Source organism: Schistocerca americana, chromosome X (genome assembly GCF_021461395.2).
Source record: "Schistocerca americana isolate TAMUIC-IGC-003095 chromosome X, iqSchAmer2.1, whole genome shotgun sequence".
Taxonomy (NCBI): Eukaryota; Metazoa; Arthropoda; class Insecta; order Orthoptera; family Acrididae; genus Schistocerca; species Schistocerca americana.
In genome coordinates, this window is record NC_060130.1 from 727,017,785 (window position 1) to 727,035,372 (window position 17,588).

The 17,588-nt window shown below is 41.1% G+C and overlaps 1 protein-coding gene across 1 annotated transcript in view; it reads right to left on the bottom strand.

Annotated features, from left to right (window-relative positions):
- The window catches only part of LOC124555694 (ATP-citrate synthase), a 171,887-nt gene extending 155,855 nt beyond the window's left edge, over positions 1–16,032 (bottom strand). The window contains exon 1 of the mRNA XM_047129698.1: positions 15,899–16,032. The gene's annotated coding sequence lies outside the window, so the exon portion shown is untranslated. The remainder of the gene's footprint in view (positions 1–15,898) is intronic.
- Between the last annotated feature and the right edge of the window lie 1,556 nt (positions 16,033–17,588).

Consider the following 17,588-nt stretch of genomic DNA (forward strand, 5'->3'; position numbering starts at 1 on the left):
CGGCCAATATAATATGGGTGTAAGATAGTAACAGAATAAATATTTCTAGCTGGGAATTCAGTAACAGCAAAAGTGAAAAGGTTAAACTTGAACTTAACATCAGTACAGGGGACAGGGCGTTCTTCCTATCTTCCATCCATTATAGTCAAAAGGTTAAAGATGGGAGCTCTCTCAGAGGAAGCATAAAAATCTGTTCAAATGTTATTTCATTATAAGCTAAAAATAAGAAATCTTTAAGTTCTTGCTTTCATCGGGGTGTTGTATGAAGGAGCACCCATAAAAAAAGTAAAATAGGGTGCAGCAGAAAAAAGTTGCAAGACACATCTATAAGCAATTAAAAACAGACTAAAAGAGAGATGACCACTGCCGCTGGTGAAATCAAGGACCCACTCGGCTCAGCATACGGCACTCCAACCCCTATTTCCCCACCCTCGGCCAGAAAATATTTTAAAACTTTAGATATGAAAATGAAAACCACTTTTTCTGAGGAAATGCACAATCAGAACAACTGGACATACGTTGACCACCCACATTTTTGGCCAAGAATCCTGAAGACCATGTTTGCTGTGGAGGGAGGCATTCCACCAGGATGTGGGCAGCAGTCTTTGAAGCACTGCAAATACAACATGGCGATGAATCATTATGTATGAGAAAACTGTGTGTTAAACTGGTATGTCCAGTTGTGGAGGTGGCTTAGGATGGTTAGTTCCTTCCGGGAGGAATTACTGCAGAGCACCATGTAACTGCAGTCTCCTTGATAGAGCAGAATTTATTAGAGGGGACAGTATCTCACCAGATGATGTTCCATCTCCGACTGAGGTCTTATGTCTACCCAGATATCTGTGCCCGGCATCATCAAATCGAATGTTGAGCGAATAATTGTTTCTCTAGCCAAACGTCCAGCGTGTTCATCCTCCTTGATACCCACATGACTCGGGACCCAGAGAAAGACAACTGAGCAAGTAATACAACAAAGATCAGAGAGAATATACTAAAGAGCAGCTGTCACAGTATGACAAGAGTAACATCAAACAATAGCCTGGAGACTACTAATGAGTCATTATAAATTAAAATTCAGTCCAGGAAGTTATGTTTAATAAAACGTAGGACTCTGTTAACAGTTACCAGTTCCATCTTAAACACTCCACATGTTCGCAGCAATGACTGTTGTTCCAGACTATTGGGATATGAAAAGCATATCTCATCCATCTATGGTTTTAGAGCAGTCAGTGCAAATGTTTGTAGCAAGCTGATAGCCCTGAAGAACTGAGAAGACCAGACACCAATGGTTCATGGGGCCAACAAACTTTAGGTCACTGAAACAGGGCGATTATAATTCATGGCCTGGGTACTAAGCAAGAAGAGCGCACTGGAATAAGCGGAGAGCACATTCTAAAGGGGATGGCGGAAGTCGTGGCAGAGGGTCTTGAGATGCATACCAATAGGTAAACCCACTCAAGTGCAAGTGTCATAAGGTCAACACCCTTTCTACACTCCTGCAAATGGAAAAAAGAACACATTGACACCGGTGTGTCAGACCCACCATACTTGCTCCGGACACTGCGAGAGGGCTGTACAAGCAATGATCACACGCACTGCACAGCGGACACACCAGGAACCGCGGTGTTGGCCGTCGAATGGCGCTAGCTGCGCAGCATTTGTGCACCGCCGCCGTCAGTGTCAGCCAGTTTGCCGTGGCATACGGAGCTCCATCGCAGTCTTTAACACTGGTAGCATGCCGCGACAGCGTGGACGTGAACCGTATGTGCAGTTGACGGACTTTGAGCGAGGGCGTATAGTGGGCATGCGGGAGGCCGGGTGGACGTACCGCCGAATTGCTCAACACGTGGGGCGTGAGGTCTCCACAGTACATCGATGTTGTCGCCAGTGGTCGGCGGAAGGTGCACGTGCCCGTCGACCTGGGACCGGACCGCAGCGACGCACGGATGCACGCCAAGACCGTAGGATCCTACGCAGTGCCGTAGGGGACCGCACCGCCACTTCCCAGCAAATTAGGGACACTGTTGCTCCTGGGGTATCGGCGAGGACCATTCGCAACCGTCTCCATGAAGCTGGGCTACGGTCCCGCACACCGTTAGGCCGTCTTCCGCTCACGCCCCAACATCGTGCAGCCCGCCTCCAGTGGTGTCGCGACAGGCGTGAATGGAGGGACGAATGGAGACGTGTCGTCTTCAGCGATGAGAGTCGCTTCTGCCTTGGTGATAATGATGGTCGTATGCGTGTTTGGCGCCGTGCAGGTGAGCGCCACAATCAGGACTGCATACGACCGAGGCACACAGGGCCAACACCCGGCATCATGGTGTGGGGAGCGATCTCCTACACTGGCCGTACACCACTGGTGATCGTCGAGGGGACATTGAATAGTGCACGGTACATCCAAACCGTCATCGAACCCATCGTTCTACCATTCCTAGACCGGCAAGGGAACTTGCTGTTCCAACAGGACAATGCACGTCCGCATGTATACCGTGCCACCCAACGTGCTCTAGAAGGTGTAAGTCAACTACCCTGGCCAGCAAGATCTCCGGATCTGTCCCCCATTGAGCATGTTTGGGACTGGATGAAGCGTCGTCTCACGCGGTCTGCACGTCCAGCACGAACGCTGGTCCAACTGAGGCGCCAGGTGGAAATGGCATGGCAAGCCGTTCCACAGGACTACATCCAGCATCTCTACGATCGTCTCCATGGGAGAATAGCAGCCTGCATTGCTGCGAAAGGTGGATATACACTGTACTAGTGCCGACATTGTGCATGCTCTGTTGCCTGTGTCTATGTGCCTGTGGTTCTGTCAGTGTGATCATGTGATGTATTTGACCCCAGGAATGTGCCAATAAAGTTTCCCCTTCCTGAGACAATGAATTCACGGTGTTCTTATTTCAATTTCCAGGAGTGTATGAAAAAAGTATTCAATAAATCGGGTGATTTGGAAATTGTCTCATGGTGATTGCTTAAAGTGAGCAAGAGTTTGTACCACTGGAACTGAAGATATAAGATCCCCATTTCAGCGAGGAGACTGTTTACGGGACTAGTCCGGAAGGTACCAGTAGTCACATTGATTTATTGGGTCCAATAACTTCAAAGCCAACAGTGCAGCTGAGGTATAAACCTGGCAACGATAGTCAAGTTGTGATGAAAGCATGGCCCAGTAAATACAGGGTATAGTAGCAAAATGCATCCCAAGAGGTATCTGGGCAAGAGTGTGTTAAGCATTCACACACAGCTCCTCATATGTTGATAAATATGGCGCAGACATGTCAGGTTCTGGTTAAAGAGGTGTCTCAAATAGGGACTCAGCAGCAATGTCTTTGTAATGGGTACTCAGCCAGAGTTCTGGGATCAGGATGAACCATGGTAATCAGCAGCAATGTCCTAGTAATGGGTACTCAGACAGAGTTCTGGGATCAGGATGTACCATGGTATGACTACAGAAATGCACAACTCGCGTTTTTGCAGAAGAACATTGGGAGCCATGGGAAAAGGGTCCAAGTGGATGTTCTTCAGATGGTGCCTTGGAGCTGGTGTTCAGCCAAGGCTACAGATTGAGAGCTATACCAAATTCAAAAGTTGTCAACATACAGTGCAGCAGTAAGAAACTTTTATGCAGTGTGCAGACATATTGGTAAGGCTAATTTGGTTGGTAGCTGTCGATGGACATTAGGTTTTGGCTAGAGTAAGGACTGGAATGATGACACTATCTCGCCATTGCAAGCGGCAAACACCTTCTAGCCAAAATCACTCAACGACCATGCATAGATGGAATTTGAGATGCATTCAGACGTTGGGTCATTTAATTATGAATCTAATCACGGCTTGGGCCATATCATGTGACAAATCAAGAGCCTGAAGCAGTTCCCAATCAGTGAAAGTTTCGTTATATAATTAAGGTTATAGGGGGAAGGGACACAGGGAGTGGGTTTAAACAGTGAGGGGATTCTTCAACTCACTGCTTCCGCATCTGAAAGGTAACTACATACGAACAGGATACTAATGATGTCACAAAGTGTGTAACAGGGTGTTCAGTAAGAGCCAAAGCATCAGCAGAAACAGACCCAGAACAGTTTTTTCTTTTCAGCAGCCCAGTAGACTACAAGTCTTAGCTCATGGATGGGGTAGAGTGGCATATATTCCCAAGAAGGACGTATAGTGCACCCAGCATTCCCTTGCACAGAGCAGCTTAAAAGTTATGAGGGCAGCCTGTGAAGGGTGTCACTAGAGGTGTTGCAGGGCCCTTCAATGGTCCTGAATAGCTGTTGCAACGTTTTTGGTCCACAACAGTACCAGCTGCTGGTTGAGAGGGGGGGGGGGGGGGGGCTTCAATGTAATCTGACAGAGAGGGGACCAAGAGGACGGCAGAGCTATACCACTGTCACCAGTTGGTCCTTTGGAGAGCCCCATAGGGTAGTCTGTCTTTCAGGAAAAGACAAGGAAGTAATAAGATAACCACAAAGTGATGACTTATCACAAAGTTCATTGTATTGCAATATTCATTCTTGCAAACCCATGAGACAGGATTTACAGCCGTAAAGGTATCATGGGCGGTAGTAAAGCAGGTAGGGGAGGGGAGGGAGCACTGAGGGGAGACAGAACAAAATTGAAACGAAGTTGGTCAATTAGAAGACCCTTACCAGACGACACGGTATTCCCCCACAGGGTGATGTGCATTGAAACCCATAGGTGGGATACTGTGAACATGTACTAGGATGTTTATTTCAAAATTTTGGTGAGCAAGTGTTGCGGTTGCAGCTTCCAAATTGACAGCAGTGTTCACAGGGCTGCCCACATATGTTCCTGGTTTGACAAACACTCAGCCATCCAATCAGACCTCAACTGGCCTCCTAAATCACCTGATTGTAATCCCACAGAAAATGTCTGACTATCTGGAAGAGTGGGTTGGGTTAACACAGCAATCAACATTCCCACTATTTGGCAGCTCTACAGAATTTAATCATCAAAGGGTGATTTCACCTGAATATTGCATACCTGAAGAAACTTGTGGACACTCTTCATAACAGACTGAAGGCCATTACCAAGGCTAGAGACGGTGTTACACAGTATTAGATTTATGTCTCCTCACAATAACAAATTTTTGGTCCAGAATGCTTATTATCCGCAGTAATGACTTTCCTACACATTTAGTGAAGGTAATACTATGATCAATACTCAGGCATGGAGCCTTTCCACATTGAAGGATAGCTCAGTGCTATGAGCACAATTTAGCATGTATCCTTTAATACATTAATAAGACTGAATTTCCCTACTATTACTGGTGAAGTACTGTTAACAGGAGCATATTTAATGGATTTTGTCAGGGCCTACTGTAGACAATGAATATTATATCTTCCATAATAATAGAAGACAGTCTTATTTCATGCCTGAGTCACATTGATTTTCAGTAATTGCTACTCTTCATGGGTGTTACTACACTGGAGGAGGTTATAAGTACTCCACTGTCCAATCACTGGAAGAACACACACACACACACACACACACACACACACACACACACACACACACACACACACACACACACAGAGAGAGAGAGAGAGAGAGAGAGAGAGAGAGAGAGAGAGAGTTTTGTACACCCACTTAGCACCAAAATATGAGAAACATTTTATTACTGGAATTTCATTAATTCTTTTTAATTTACTAAAACTTGACGGACTGGATTACACTGAACAGTTCAAGCAAAACAGTGGATCTAAATCTTCTTTTCAATGCCAAGTTCTTTGGATCTCAAACACACTTGTGCAATGGGTTATGGTTGTAATGTCTGACCCTAAAGTGGATGTCAGCCTGTGTGTGTCCAGGATTAACTACAGAATCAAATTGACCCTAAAGTGGATGTCAGCCTGTGTGTGTCCAGGATTAACTACAGAATCAAATGTGAGTACAAAGATTGGTGTATTTTCAGGATTCAGTGGCATGATAATCTACACACTGGTAAGTCCTTCGGCCTCATTCTCTTTCTGATGTCCACGTATCAAGTACTAGCATGTTACAACACACATACTGAAGGTCAGAGTATTTTGCAGTTCCACATTAATTGTTTTTCCCCCAATTTATTACTTAAGAGGTGGTTTATCAGGACCAACAAGGCTGTTTCTACTATGAAAAGGGGCCCTATTGCAAATCTGCTAGAACTAGTTCCAAGTTATTTTTAGGCCTTACAGTCTCTTATGTATGTGGAAGGAAGTCACCACAAATGAGCCTTCCTGTCATGCTAAAACACATGTTCTACCAACTAATGTGTGTCCTATTACTTGGTCTGTTTGCTGAACCCTTCTCAGGATGATCACTAATCTTGAAGTAGGTCATTCTGGGTGAGACTTCTGAGGCACTTACAATTTAGCTGCACATAGGGGGGCACTTGTCGCTCATAGGATGCCACGATCCTAACAAGCACTGTACATACCTTCCCCTTCAGATTTTCTAGCAGACAGATCAAAACGTATCTTCCTTCACTGCTGGAGCTCATCGCAAGTAAACACAGCACAGAACAGATGCAGTAGGAAATATTTCCAGCAATGTAATGTGACATTCATAGAAACGCACAGAAAGACACGAGATACATAATTAAAAAAGAAATTTTTAATGGACAATAATGTAATCTTGGGAAGTTGATTTTGCTCCTTCAAAGTAAAAGCATCTTCTTCGAACTTACCATATTCTTGAAGTAAAGTCAAATGCAATACAGCTATTCTTATTTCCAGCTTGTCCACATCCCTCACTTGGCTTGAGAAAAAGAGAGCTGTGACTTGGAACAATGACCACCATCTCAACATTGCAGCAGCCAGAATACTGAAAATTCTTATTTTGAGCTCGTTCGCATGGCTCATTTCGCTCTTGTCTAACTGAGCTATAAAATTTCAGGCTAAGAATTTCTTGAGCAGAATCACAGCAATTGATATTTAGAGCTTATTCAGAATGCCTGCAGAAAATAAAACTATCAGCTACTAGCTTAACCTCAGGCTTTGCTACAAAACTTAACTCTAACCTCAGGTTTCTAAACTTGCAAAGATAACCCAGTACTGGAAAAATATGTCTAGATACCTTAAATATAAAGAAAGTGCTGATTCAGTGGACATAAAATTTAATGAGACAAAGGAATACTGATTAATAGTTCAAAATAAAGACATTCTTGAAGACAACAATACTTATTATAAATGAAGACAAACGGCACAACATAACTGTCACTATCAAGAATGCACTGATATAAATAACATTCTAGAATGCTGAATTGAGAACATGATCTTGAGAGATGGAGCTAGGCTGACAAGAAACTAGCTGTGACCTGGCTATAGGAATAATGGTTGGAGTGAACACTAGGGCTTATTGTCAGACTGAAAAGGGGGTGATCAGAGACTGTGCACACACATATTTGGGAAGGATGATGAAAGACACTGGCCGTTCCTGAAGGAACTACATCAACATTTACCTTAAAAAAATTATGCAAACCACTGGAACCATAAATCTGTGTGGCTGAACAGTATGCAAGTATAGGAACAATCTAGTCATTCACATAGGTGTTTTAGAGAAACTATGGGAATATAAAATCATAATAGCCCAACAGAGATATGAAACCTGGGTTAAATTCTGATGGTTTAACCACAGTGTCACCTTGCTAACCTTGATTGTTAGTTGGACTGGTACCGGAATCAATTTTTTGCATGAATGTATAACTAGTACGGAAAATCACATCTGGAAACTCACATTAGTCTTTTAATTCTGAAGACTAAAGATAAGATCATCTGAAAACAGCTTTACCAGAAATATTTCAACAATACCTAGAAACAGTTTAAAGCAAGCTACATGAAGAGCTTCCTGGTCTTGAATCAGACCGTATATTGCAATTACATGACAGCACTTGTGTATTTTACTGCTGTCAAAATTAACAGAACCATTTCTGGATGTAGTAATCACTGACAAAGTTCTTCTGAACATTTGAAAGATCTTTATTGTGGTGCATTTCACAAGTAACAATTTTCAGCAATGGCATGACCATTTTGGACCACAATAAAATACATGTGTGTTACCTAAACAACAGCCGTGTAACATCAGAAAGCCATTGCTAAATAAATGTATAACAGTTAAAAATAACATTAATGAAGTAACTGACGTCAACTGTAGATTATGAATTTTGGTTACATATTAAACATCTTCCCTCCCCGCCCCCCCTACCCAGTAGATATAGTAAACTTATGGCTGTAAGGTAGTGCTTGACCCCATCAAGTGTAGCCAGTGGAGGCAGAAATTTTCATCACCAGTATTCCGCCAACAAGGAGAGGAGAAATGGTGCAGTAATTCCCGATCAACAGACTTTGTGCCAATACTCTGGGTTGAATTTCAGAAATCTTTGCAGTTTCATGAAGTGAGTGCATATAATATGTGATGGTGCTCCATCCTTCAGAAGAAGACTTTAAGGTTGGAAATCCCTTCGATGCTTTTGAAAGGAGCAGGATATGTCTAGGCACTGGGTTTCACTTTCTCCCTACTCTTTATAGTAATCAACAATCCTTACAGAACATTATACTTCACATGCATTCATTACCTACAATGGAAAGATACACTTAACACAACACACACACTTCCCAAAAGAAAGGTGCCATAATACAGGAGTAAGGAAAAATCTTTCAGATTATCCGGCTGAACAACCCTCTTGGATATCTCAGCTTTTATCGGCATGATTCATTAATGGTGTGTTTTTTGGCGTACAACCAAATTTGATTCCTTTTGATGCAGAATATTTTGAAAACTAACCCAGTCATCATACGCAGGTGCTGTGAGCTGTATTATGTCTACTCACTGCACAGACATTGACTGGGTTTCAGTGTTTTTGGTGTCTCCTTGCTGTTCATAGCAGAGTTCAACCACAAGTGCTCACTACATGCTTTGACTCTTACTTATTTTTCAAAGCAAGTATTTATTTTACAAAGTGTACATTCACTTAACATTTTACAACTCTGGAGGGTGAGAGTGCCAGCAATATCTTAACAAACTGAGTGCTGAACCCGAAGCTTTGTGCAGAAAGAAACCTCCATCATGGTTTATTAGGTTTTCCCACATCTTTGTTTCAACAGACTCCCTAATTTTGCTTTCCCGGAAACTTAATGTTTGCACCATGATACTCGTCTCATCATACTTAATTTCATAAGTATATTCCCGACAGTGCTCAGCAACAGTCGATTTCCTTGGTTGTTTTTGTTAGGTCTGTCATTGTTGTTTTGCATCCTTCCTTGATTGGTTCTAGCAGTCTGTCCCCTGTAAGACCTGTCACATTCATACAAAATGCAGTGTACACCCAAATTATGGCGACCTAGATTGTATTTAACTTTATAACAAAGACGTTTATCATTATTCACTGCAAAAATTGGCAAAGTTCTACAGAAATATGGCTTCCACTGTATTTCACTCCCATCAACATATATGAAAGCCTTCTTTGTAATGTTAAAGACAATCTAGGTCTCCAAGAGCAGGGCATGTGGCACATATCATGCAAATGTGGCAAGCCTTATGTGCGGCAGCCTGTCAGAATTGTCAAGGAGAGATGTATGAACGATCAGTGACACACCCAAGTGAAACAGTCAAGTATATCAGTTGTTGCTGAGCAGAGCACTGCCTCAAATACAAAAATGGAATAAAACACGACAAGACCGATATTGGGGTGCAAATTCCAAGTTTCTGAGAGAGTGAAATTACAAAGTCTATTGAAACAGAGAGTTTTGGAAACCTAATTAACTGTGGTGAAGACTTATTTTGATCAAGAATTGCTTCCAGCACTAAAAGTTATTAAGCTCTCGCTGGCCGTCTCATCCACCAGAGCTGGCTCTGAAATACAAGTGAACATCAAAGATCACAATGGGCACTGGGGGTCCAATTCAGTTATAAATAGTGACATAACACCTACAATACTTCAATGTACAGTTCAACTCAAGACATGGAGTACACAACAGCTCACAGCATCTGAAGAAGACATATGGGTCAGTTATCGAAATATAAAATGATGTCAACAACTCTGCTGTACAACTGAAAGCTCACTATTAACCCTTTTGGAGTGCCATACTGTCAATAACAACTGTCTTGTTACGAATCTTCCATTTTGAAAACATAATCTCTCAACGATGTCTTACCCTTGCTTCAAAATTTTAAAAGTCAATGAACTACGTAATGTTTGTGTCTCAGTATATGCTATCTTGGCACACAAACTGCTGTTTTCTTGGTCACCACATGACCCAGTACTCCACATGAATTCTTCATCTGTTGCAACATCTTTCATAGCCACATATAATCCAAGCAGTTCATGTCATTCATTGTTCTCCCTGCCATGACAGCTGTCACATGACCTAATCAAGTATTCAGGATGTTTTGCACCACAAAAAGTAAAAACTAAACTACATCTATTAATGTTTATATTTAGTGAAAGAATATTTATTGACACAGCTACTATGAAAAACAGTTTGAAACTGTATACCATCTCTTCACAAACACAGTACCCCATTTAGATGACGCAGAAAACTTTTTCATACCACAATATGACAACACAAACCTCAGGATAAACTGGTAATCACCAACTAGAAACCAGTTTGTTCCCTTTTTTTTTTTTTTTTTTTTTTTTTTTTTTTTGCCCAATGTTCTGGATGATCTAGACAGGTCTCTGCCATTTTATCTACCCATGCATTTCTACTTTTACCTTGGAATGCTTACCTACTAAGTTTTAAAAAAGTCAAGAAACAATACCAGTCCATTAAGCCTAGTATTTGGAGATTTTTTGGACTTTTCAACTATTACTAAATATATTTTGTGTAAAAGACTATGCCTTACGAGGAGAATAGCAGCTGGCACTACATCAACTTTTGCTAGCATTACTCAAACTTCGATTATATATGAAACTATTTTACATAAAAATCCACAGTACAAAAGGGTAACACACAGTATAAGAATCCACGAATGCAATGACAGTTGTCTGTTTCTGAGAATGAAATTTTGCTAGATGTCAGATCAAACAGTAAAATAAAAATACTTTGAGCCAACTGTAAAATACTGAACATTCATTACAGTGTTAAAATTAAAAATTTACTGCAAAAGACCACCTCCTTATCAAAGGTGCCTCGGTTTTCAGAGGAGCTGAGAGCTGACTGACAAAACCATAATGAAGATCGTGGCTGAAAATGAGCAGAGGTCGTTACTGTTAATAAGAGGGTAAAATAATGAATGAACAGAACTGCACACCAATATTCCCAATACTGCAGAATCCTATAGAAATGTCTATGCACGTACGTTCTGACTTTCCTGGAAGAAAGTAAGCTTCTCCCACAGAATCAACATGTGATCAGGAAAAACCACTTTGAAACAGAGTTTGCTTTTTTCCCCATACATTATATCTTACAAATAGTAAATTCAGTGTGTGTGTGTGTGTGTGTGTGTGTGTGTGTGTGTGCGCGCGCGCGCGCGCGTGCGCGCACGTCCGCGTTTTATTTGTACTCCACACATTAAACAAGTTATTTATAAGATAGGGTCAGAGGGACTCCTAGTTTGTTCAATGGTGAAAAAATACCTCAGACAATATTTCCACAAATACTTTGCCCAAACATCCGATAGTGCCTACTTCTGCCTATTAATCTATAACTTTAATCAGTCCACATCACTGAAAGCTATCCCTGATGGGATTTATGTCACATGACAAATGAATGGGTAAATCACATGGTGAATGAATTTACATTTAAATAATGTGAGATAATGCCCTCAGTGAAGGAAAACTTTGTCATTTCCAATTACACGCAACTAGTGATAAATTCTGGAATCTGTCGTCCTTTAAATATCCAGCAGTAGTACTACAAAGTGGCACAAAATGGAATGAATATTCTAAACCAGTAGCAGAGAAAATGAATGGAAGATCGATTTGTTAGCAGAGTTCTCACAAAAATGTGGTGCATCTCTAAAGCAAAACTCTTACAGGATGCTGATGTACTGCTCTGGCATTTTGGGAAAAATGAAAGATTAAATTTACATAGCCTGTTACGAATAAGGCAACTGGAGACTGTGCATACGCTCAGCTAGCACAAGAATAGTGAAGGCAACTGGTTGAGTCCCTTTCATGAAAATGCAACAGAGACACTAATGAAACTTACAATGAGAATCTGAAAGGAAGCCAGAATTTTCACAGAACACTGTTGGGTAAATTTTTTACTGAGTATAGTATGGGTTCAAACTAGAAGAAGTCCTATAAACATCAGTCTGAAAATAAATACTTATTGAAATATGGGCCATTGTGTCCCGTGATGGTCACCTGTTTGTTGACACTGCAGGAGGCACTCAAAGTAGTTACTTATTCTGGCAGCAGCAGCAGCAGCAGCAGCAGCACCACCACCACCACCACCACCACCACCACATCAAAGAATCACAAACCCGTGTGAAAACACTTGGCTATCCTTGTATTTGTTCACATGCAATGAAGTACATGTTCCTGTAAGGTGCGCACATTGACTAGTGTGGTGTGCGTTAATGCCTTTAAGTCACCCATACCCTGAAAAATTGAAGTCAAGTAAACAGGAGCCTCAACCAAACCATTGCTTAGTAAACATCTGAGTTGGGTAATGATAGACCATGCTGAAAGTACGGTGGTGTTCAGTCTGGCATAACCACATCTGCAGTCTTTCTGTTAAGGGTAACATTCCCTACTAGCTGAGGTAGTTTGCTGAACAGAAATCGGTAATAAACAGCAACTACTGTCAATTACAATCCCCGCCCCCACACACTGACACTAAAGTGAACCTGATGCCTTGCTTCCCCAGCTGCTCCAGAATTTGCATCTGCCCACAAATGGTTATTGTGGTAATCTACTATCCTATTTTCTGTGAATCCCAGCTAATCTGTAAAGAAAATGGAGTCAACTAAAAGGTTCAATTCTATCCATCTGCTGTGACGCATAGTGTGTGTTGTGTGACATCACAGTGGCAAGTTTTTCTTTTTTTTTTAAAAAAAAAAAAGTCTGTTGTTGTCATATTCCTGCGTTAGCTGTTTATGTTCCGAAGTTGTTTGTTAGGCATGTTAGCGAATAATTTGATGCTTGTTTTGGTCCACTAGAGGGTTACTTTGAATTAATGAATTCTGTGTGTGTGTGTGTGTGTGTGTGTGTGTGTGTGTGTGTGTGTGAGAGAGAGAGAGAGAGAGAGAGAGAGAGAGAGAGAGAGAGAGAGAGAGAGAGAGAAGTTGACTAAACTCTCTCTTCTCAGAACACAGACCTTTATAAGTCACCATGATAACATCTGCAATACATATTCAGAGGTATCAAGTTCAAGAATTCTAGGTTGGCCATTCAAGAGATTGTTTTGGTTACTTATTATTTTTGTTAAATTATTTTCCATTGGGTTCTGTGCACAAGACAAGTGAGTGACCATTGTGTGTTACAGTAGTTTTCATTTTGTAGAGAAGTATGTTCTGAAGTCATTGAATGTAGGGGACGATGGGGACCATGAGTGGTAGTGGAAATCAATAAATCTCTGTCTGCAAATTTCCAGCATGCTGAAGGTGAAAAATGTGTCCGCAACTTGTCTTATAATTGAAATAAATGGTCGTAGCTCTGCCATAAATTGCATTGAGAAGTACATTTTATTTCTTGATGGTGACTAGTTTCAGACACCTGTGTCCATTTTCAATCCATCCGCACTGTAAGTGACAAATACAGGTGACAGCCTATGTACAGAATCTGCCCCTGCAGTAACCAAAGCAGCATATGGCCAACTTAACAACAGCTGAATCTGCTTGATAAAATGAGAGGTAGTTCTCATGAAGGTTTATGGATGTAGGAGGCTGTTCTGTATGGGCTGGGTTCAGACATTTTTCAGGTGCTTGAAAATAAAACAAAATGGGTATGGGGAGGGGGGGTGGAGGGTTGGTTTGAAGAACGCATTGAGGAGGGTACAACCACATTTTCAAATGCTTTTTCATCATACAAGGATTGAGGGAGAAGGACATATGATCATGTAGTTGTAAATCACAGAATTCAGTTTAAGGATTATAGTGCCAGTGTGTGTAACAATAAAAAAAGGGGACTTGAGGAGGCTATTAAATCTGTTATAGGGAGGGTAATAGGGCCACCTTGCAGCCTCATTTAGAGGAGAGCTGCTACTGGAAGTGTGTCCTGGATAATTATTGTGTATTTCATTGTTTTCTTTGGGTACGATGAAAAATTTATAGGTCAAGAATTTCAACTGAATAGGTTGGGTAAGTGCCACAGGTATTCTTTTTTTTTGGGGGGGGGGGGGTGGAGGGGGGACGAGAAGTTGTTTAGATTTGTCTCTTAAGAATTGGGTCTTTTAAGGTGTGAATATTGTAAATTTTTGTTAGTTGTATTTATCCTGACCACTAGTTCCTCCCCTCGAACTTTTGACCATTATTGAATAAAGATTAACTGGCTCACAATTCAAAACCACGCCAGATGGTCTGTATAAGATACTGAAGAAACAGAAGTGCAGAATGAGATGTGAGGGGCAAGGATTAGTAAAAATTGCAGTACTGTTGTATGTGCAGCCGGAAGGGGAGGGGGCATAATTTATACTTACGTAATTAAGAAAAAGACAGTGGTGGTGGTGGTGGTGGTGGTGGTGGGGGGGGGGTGATGGCAGAGAAGGGTTGACACCCAGGTGATGCAAATTTCAGATACAATTTGGATAGTGTCCCATTGCATTTCTTGTACTTTATGTACAACAAATGTACTTAACATACATTAAAATATTAGTTGGCAATTTGTCCATCATCTAAGTTTTGTAATTTTATCGTTAGTTTTAGCTGTCATGATAAAATGTGCGTTCAATGTGGTAAAGTGCTTTTAAATATGGCACAAATATAAACATCCGACTGTGCTAAGGTCAATCTTGTTACCACAACATTTGACGTCCACATTCATTGCCTTCGCCAATGCAACAAATTACAACATTTCAACCTAACCTTGACTTCTGGCTACGCTAAAAATGTCTGTCACTGCTACTATGTTTTCGATGAGGGGTGGAGTGCGGGTAATTTAACATCACACTGAAGACCACATTTTGAAATAGCTACTGGAGTCATCCGGTTGTAGCCAGCAGAATTCTCTGCCACGCATGCCCATCACTGGCGCTCGGAGGGGGGAGGGGAGTGAAAGTAGTGTGGAGAGAGAGAGAGAGAGAGAGAGAGAGAGAGAGAGAGACCTTAAACACGCGAAATGTACCATTTAGAACGGCATAATGAACTTATACATTTTCGCTTTGACGTTTCTATAACAATCATGTCCATTGAGAAAAAAAATCGTTACCGTAACATAACGGTATCACCTACTCTTGAAATTGTTTTAAATAACTAGTTTGGCTGATACTTGTGTAATAACCTAAATATTTTTGTGTCAGCATAAAATATCTGCCCGATATCTGTGTGAATTATTTACTACAGTAGAGTTTATTAACATTTCGTCTTCCTCTTGGTAAATTAATCTCCTTGATTTCACTTGGTTAGCTAATTTCATAAACGCAGCAGCTGTATATAACACAGAACCTTTCATTTCATCAATTACAAGCATCTCTTTAGGAAAATTTGGCCTTATTAAAAAAACTTTTAGACATTTATTTTGAAGTCACACATACTAACGAGCATCCGATAGATATTTTTCACTTTCGATTCAATTTGCATAAATGCTCACACTCTACGTCAGCAATATCGTCCAGTCATGATGCTACATCGTAATTTCCAACTGCAGTATTCCGATCAGCTCAAACCGCAGTAGTAGTTTAACAACGCCATCATGTTTTCACTTCTCGAACAACATGTAACACTCGTATGGCATCTAATCTCATCTCCATGATACGAAAACGTAAGTATATTCAATATATCGATTTCTGAGCATACTTACAATAGTTACATGCGTCAATGTATTCCGAACAAACTTCAGTTTCGCACCCACTACATACACATGCAGCTCTTTCAACTGTTTAAGTAAAAGTCAAAGACTTTAGCTGTCACACGGGAAAAAAGGTTAAAAAATGTTCTCCTTGTGGCATAAAAATCTCTACATTTGTGGCCGCACTAAACAACACTGGCATATGATCATAACTACAGAATAGTAATAGTGTAGCAAAGGTCCGCTGTTCGGACCATAATGGTTACGCACTGTTAGAGTTTCCGTGTCCCGACTGTAAAATAGTTACGCTTAGCGAAGACGGGGAGCGAGAACTGAGAAAAGTAGCAGAAGTTACACAAGCTTCGAATCAGATCAATATTCTCTCAGATTCTAACCAGCGCCGTAGGAAGACGGCGATCGGTGATGTTTTATTTTCTAATACGCTAGTGTCGTCTGCGGTTGCACTTAAAGTTTAAACAATCACGTGAAACCACCACATTAATGTAACTTCCCGAAATGGAATGGATGAATATTATCAGTACCCAAACAATAATTATAAATGTGGAGCAGCGGTACAAGTTTATATGCCAACTAGCCCTGCAGATGATGAAGAAATTGAAGGAATGTATGATGACACAGCAGAAATTATTCAGGTAGTTAAGACACACGAAAATTTAATAGTGATGCAGGACTGGAATTCATTAGTAGGAAAACGAAGAGAAGGAGAAATTGTAGGTGAATATAGAATGGGGAAAAGGACTGCAAGAGGAAGCCACCTTGTAGAATTTTGCACAGGGCACAATTCAATCATCTCCAACACATGGTTTAAGAATCATGAAAGAAAGTTGTGCCTGTGAAAAAGAACTGAACATACTGGAAGGCTTCAGTCAGATTATATAATGGTAAGACAGGTATTTCGAAACCGGATTTTAAATTGTAAGGCATTTCCTGGAGAAGATATGGACTCTGACCGCAATTTATTGGTTATGCACTGTAGATTAAAACAGAAGAGACCGCAAAAAACTAGCAAATTAAAGAGATGGGACCTGTATAAGCTGAATGAACCAGAGGTGGTTGAGAGTTTCACAGGGAATATTACGCAATGATTGACGAGAACAGGGGAAAGAAATACCGAAGAAGACGAATGGGTAGCTTTGAGAGACGAAATAGTGAAGGCAGCAGAGGATCAAAAAGGTAAAAACACAATACCATGTCGAAATCCTTTGACATCACAGAAGATATTGAATTCAATTGATGAAAGGCGAAAATATAAAAATGCAGTGAATGAAGCAGCTGAAAGGGAATACAAATGTCTAAAAAAATGAGGTTGACAGGAAGTGCAAAATGAAATGGCTAAGCAAGAGTGGCTAGAAGATAAATGTAAAGATGTAGATGCATATTTCACTAGGAGAAATAGAGTTACCGCCTACAGGAAATGTAGAGAGGCTTTTGGAGAAAAGAGAAGCAGTTGTATGGACATCAAGAGACCAGATGGAAAAATCAGTCCTAAGCAAAGAAGGGAAAGCTGAAAGGTGGAAGGAGTATATAGAGGGGCTATACAAGGGAAATAAACTTGATGGCAATATTATAGAAGGAGAAGAGCACATAAATGAAGACGAGGTAGGAGATACGGTATTACGAGAAGAATTTGACAGAGCATGAAAGACCTAAGTCAAATCAAGGCCCCTGCACTACCGATGTC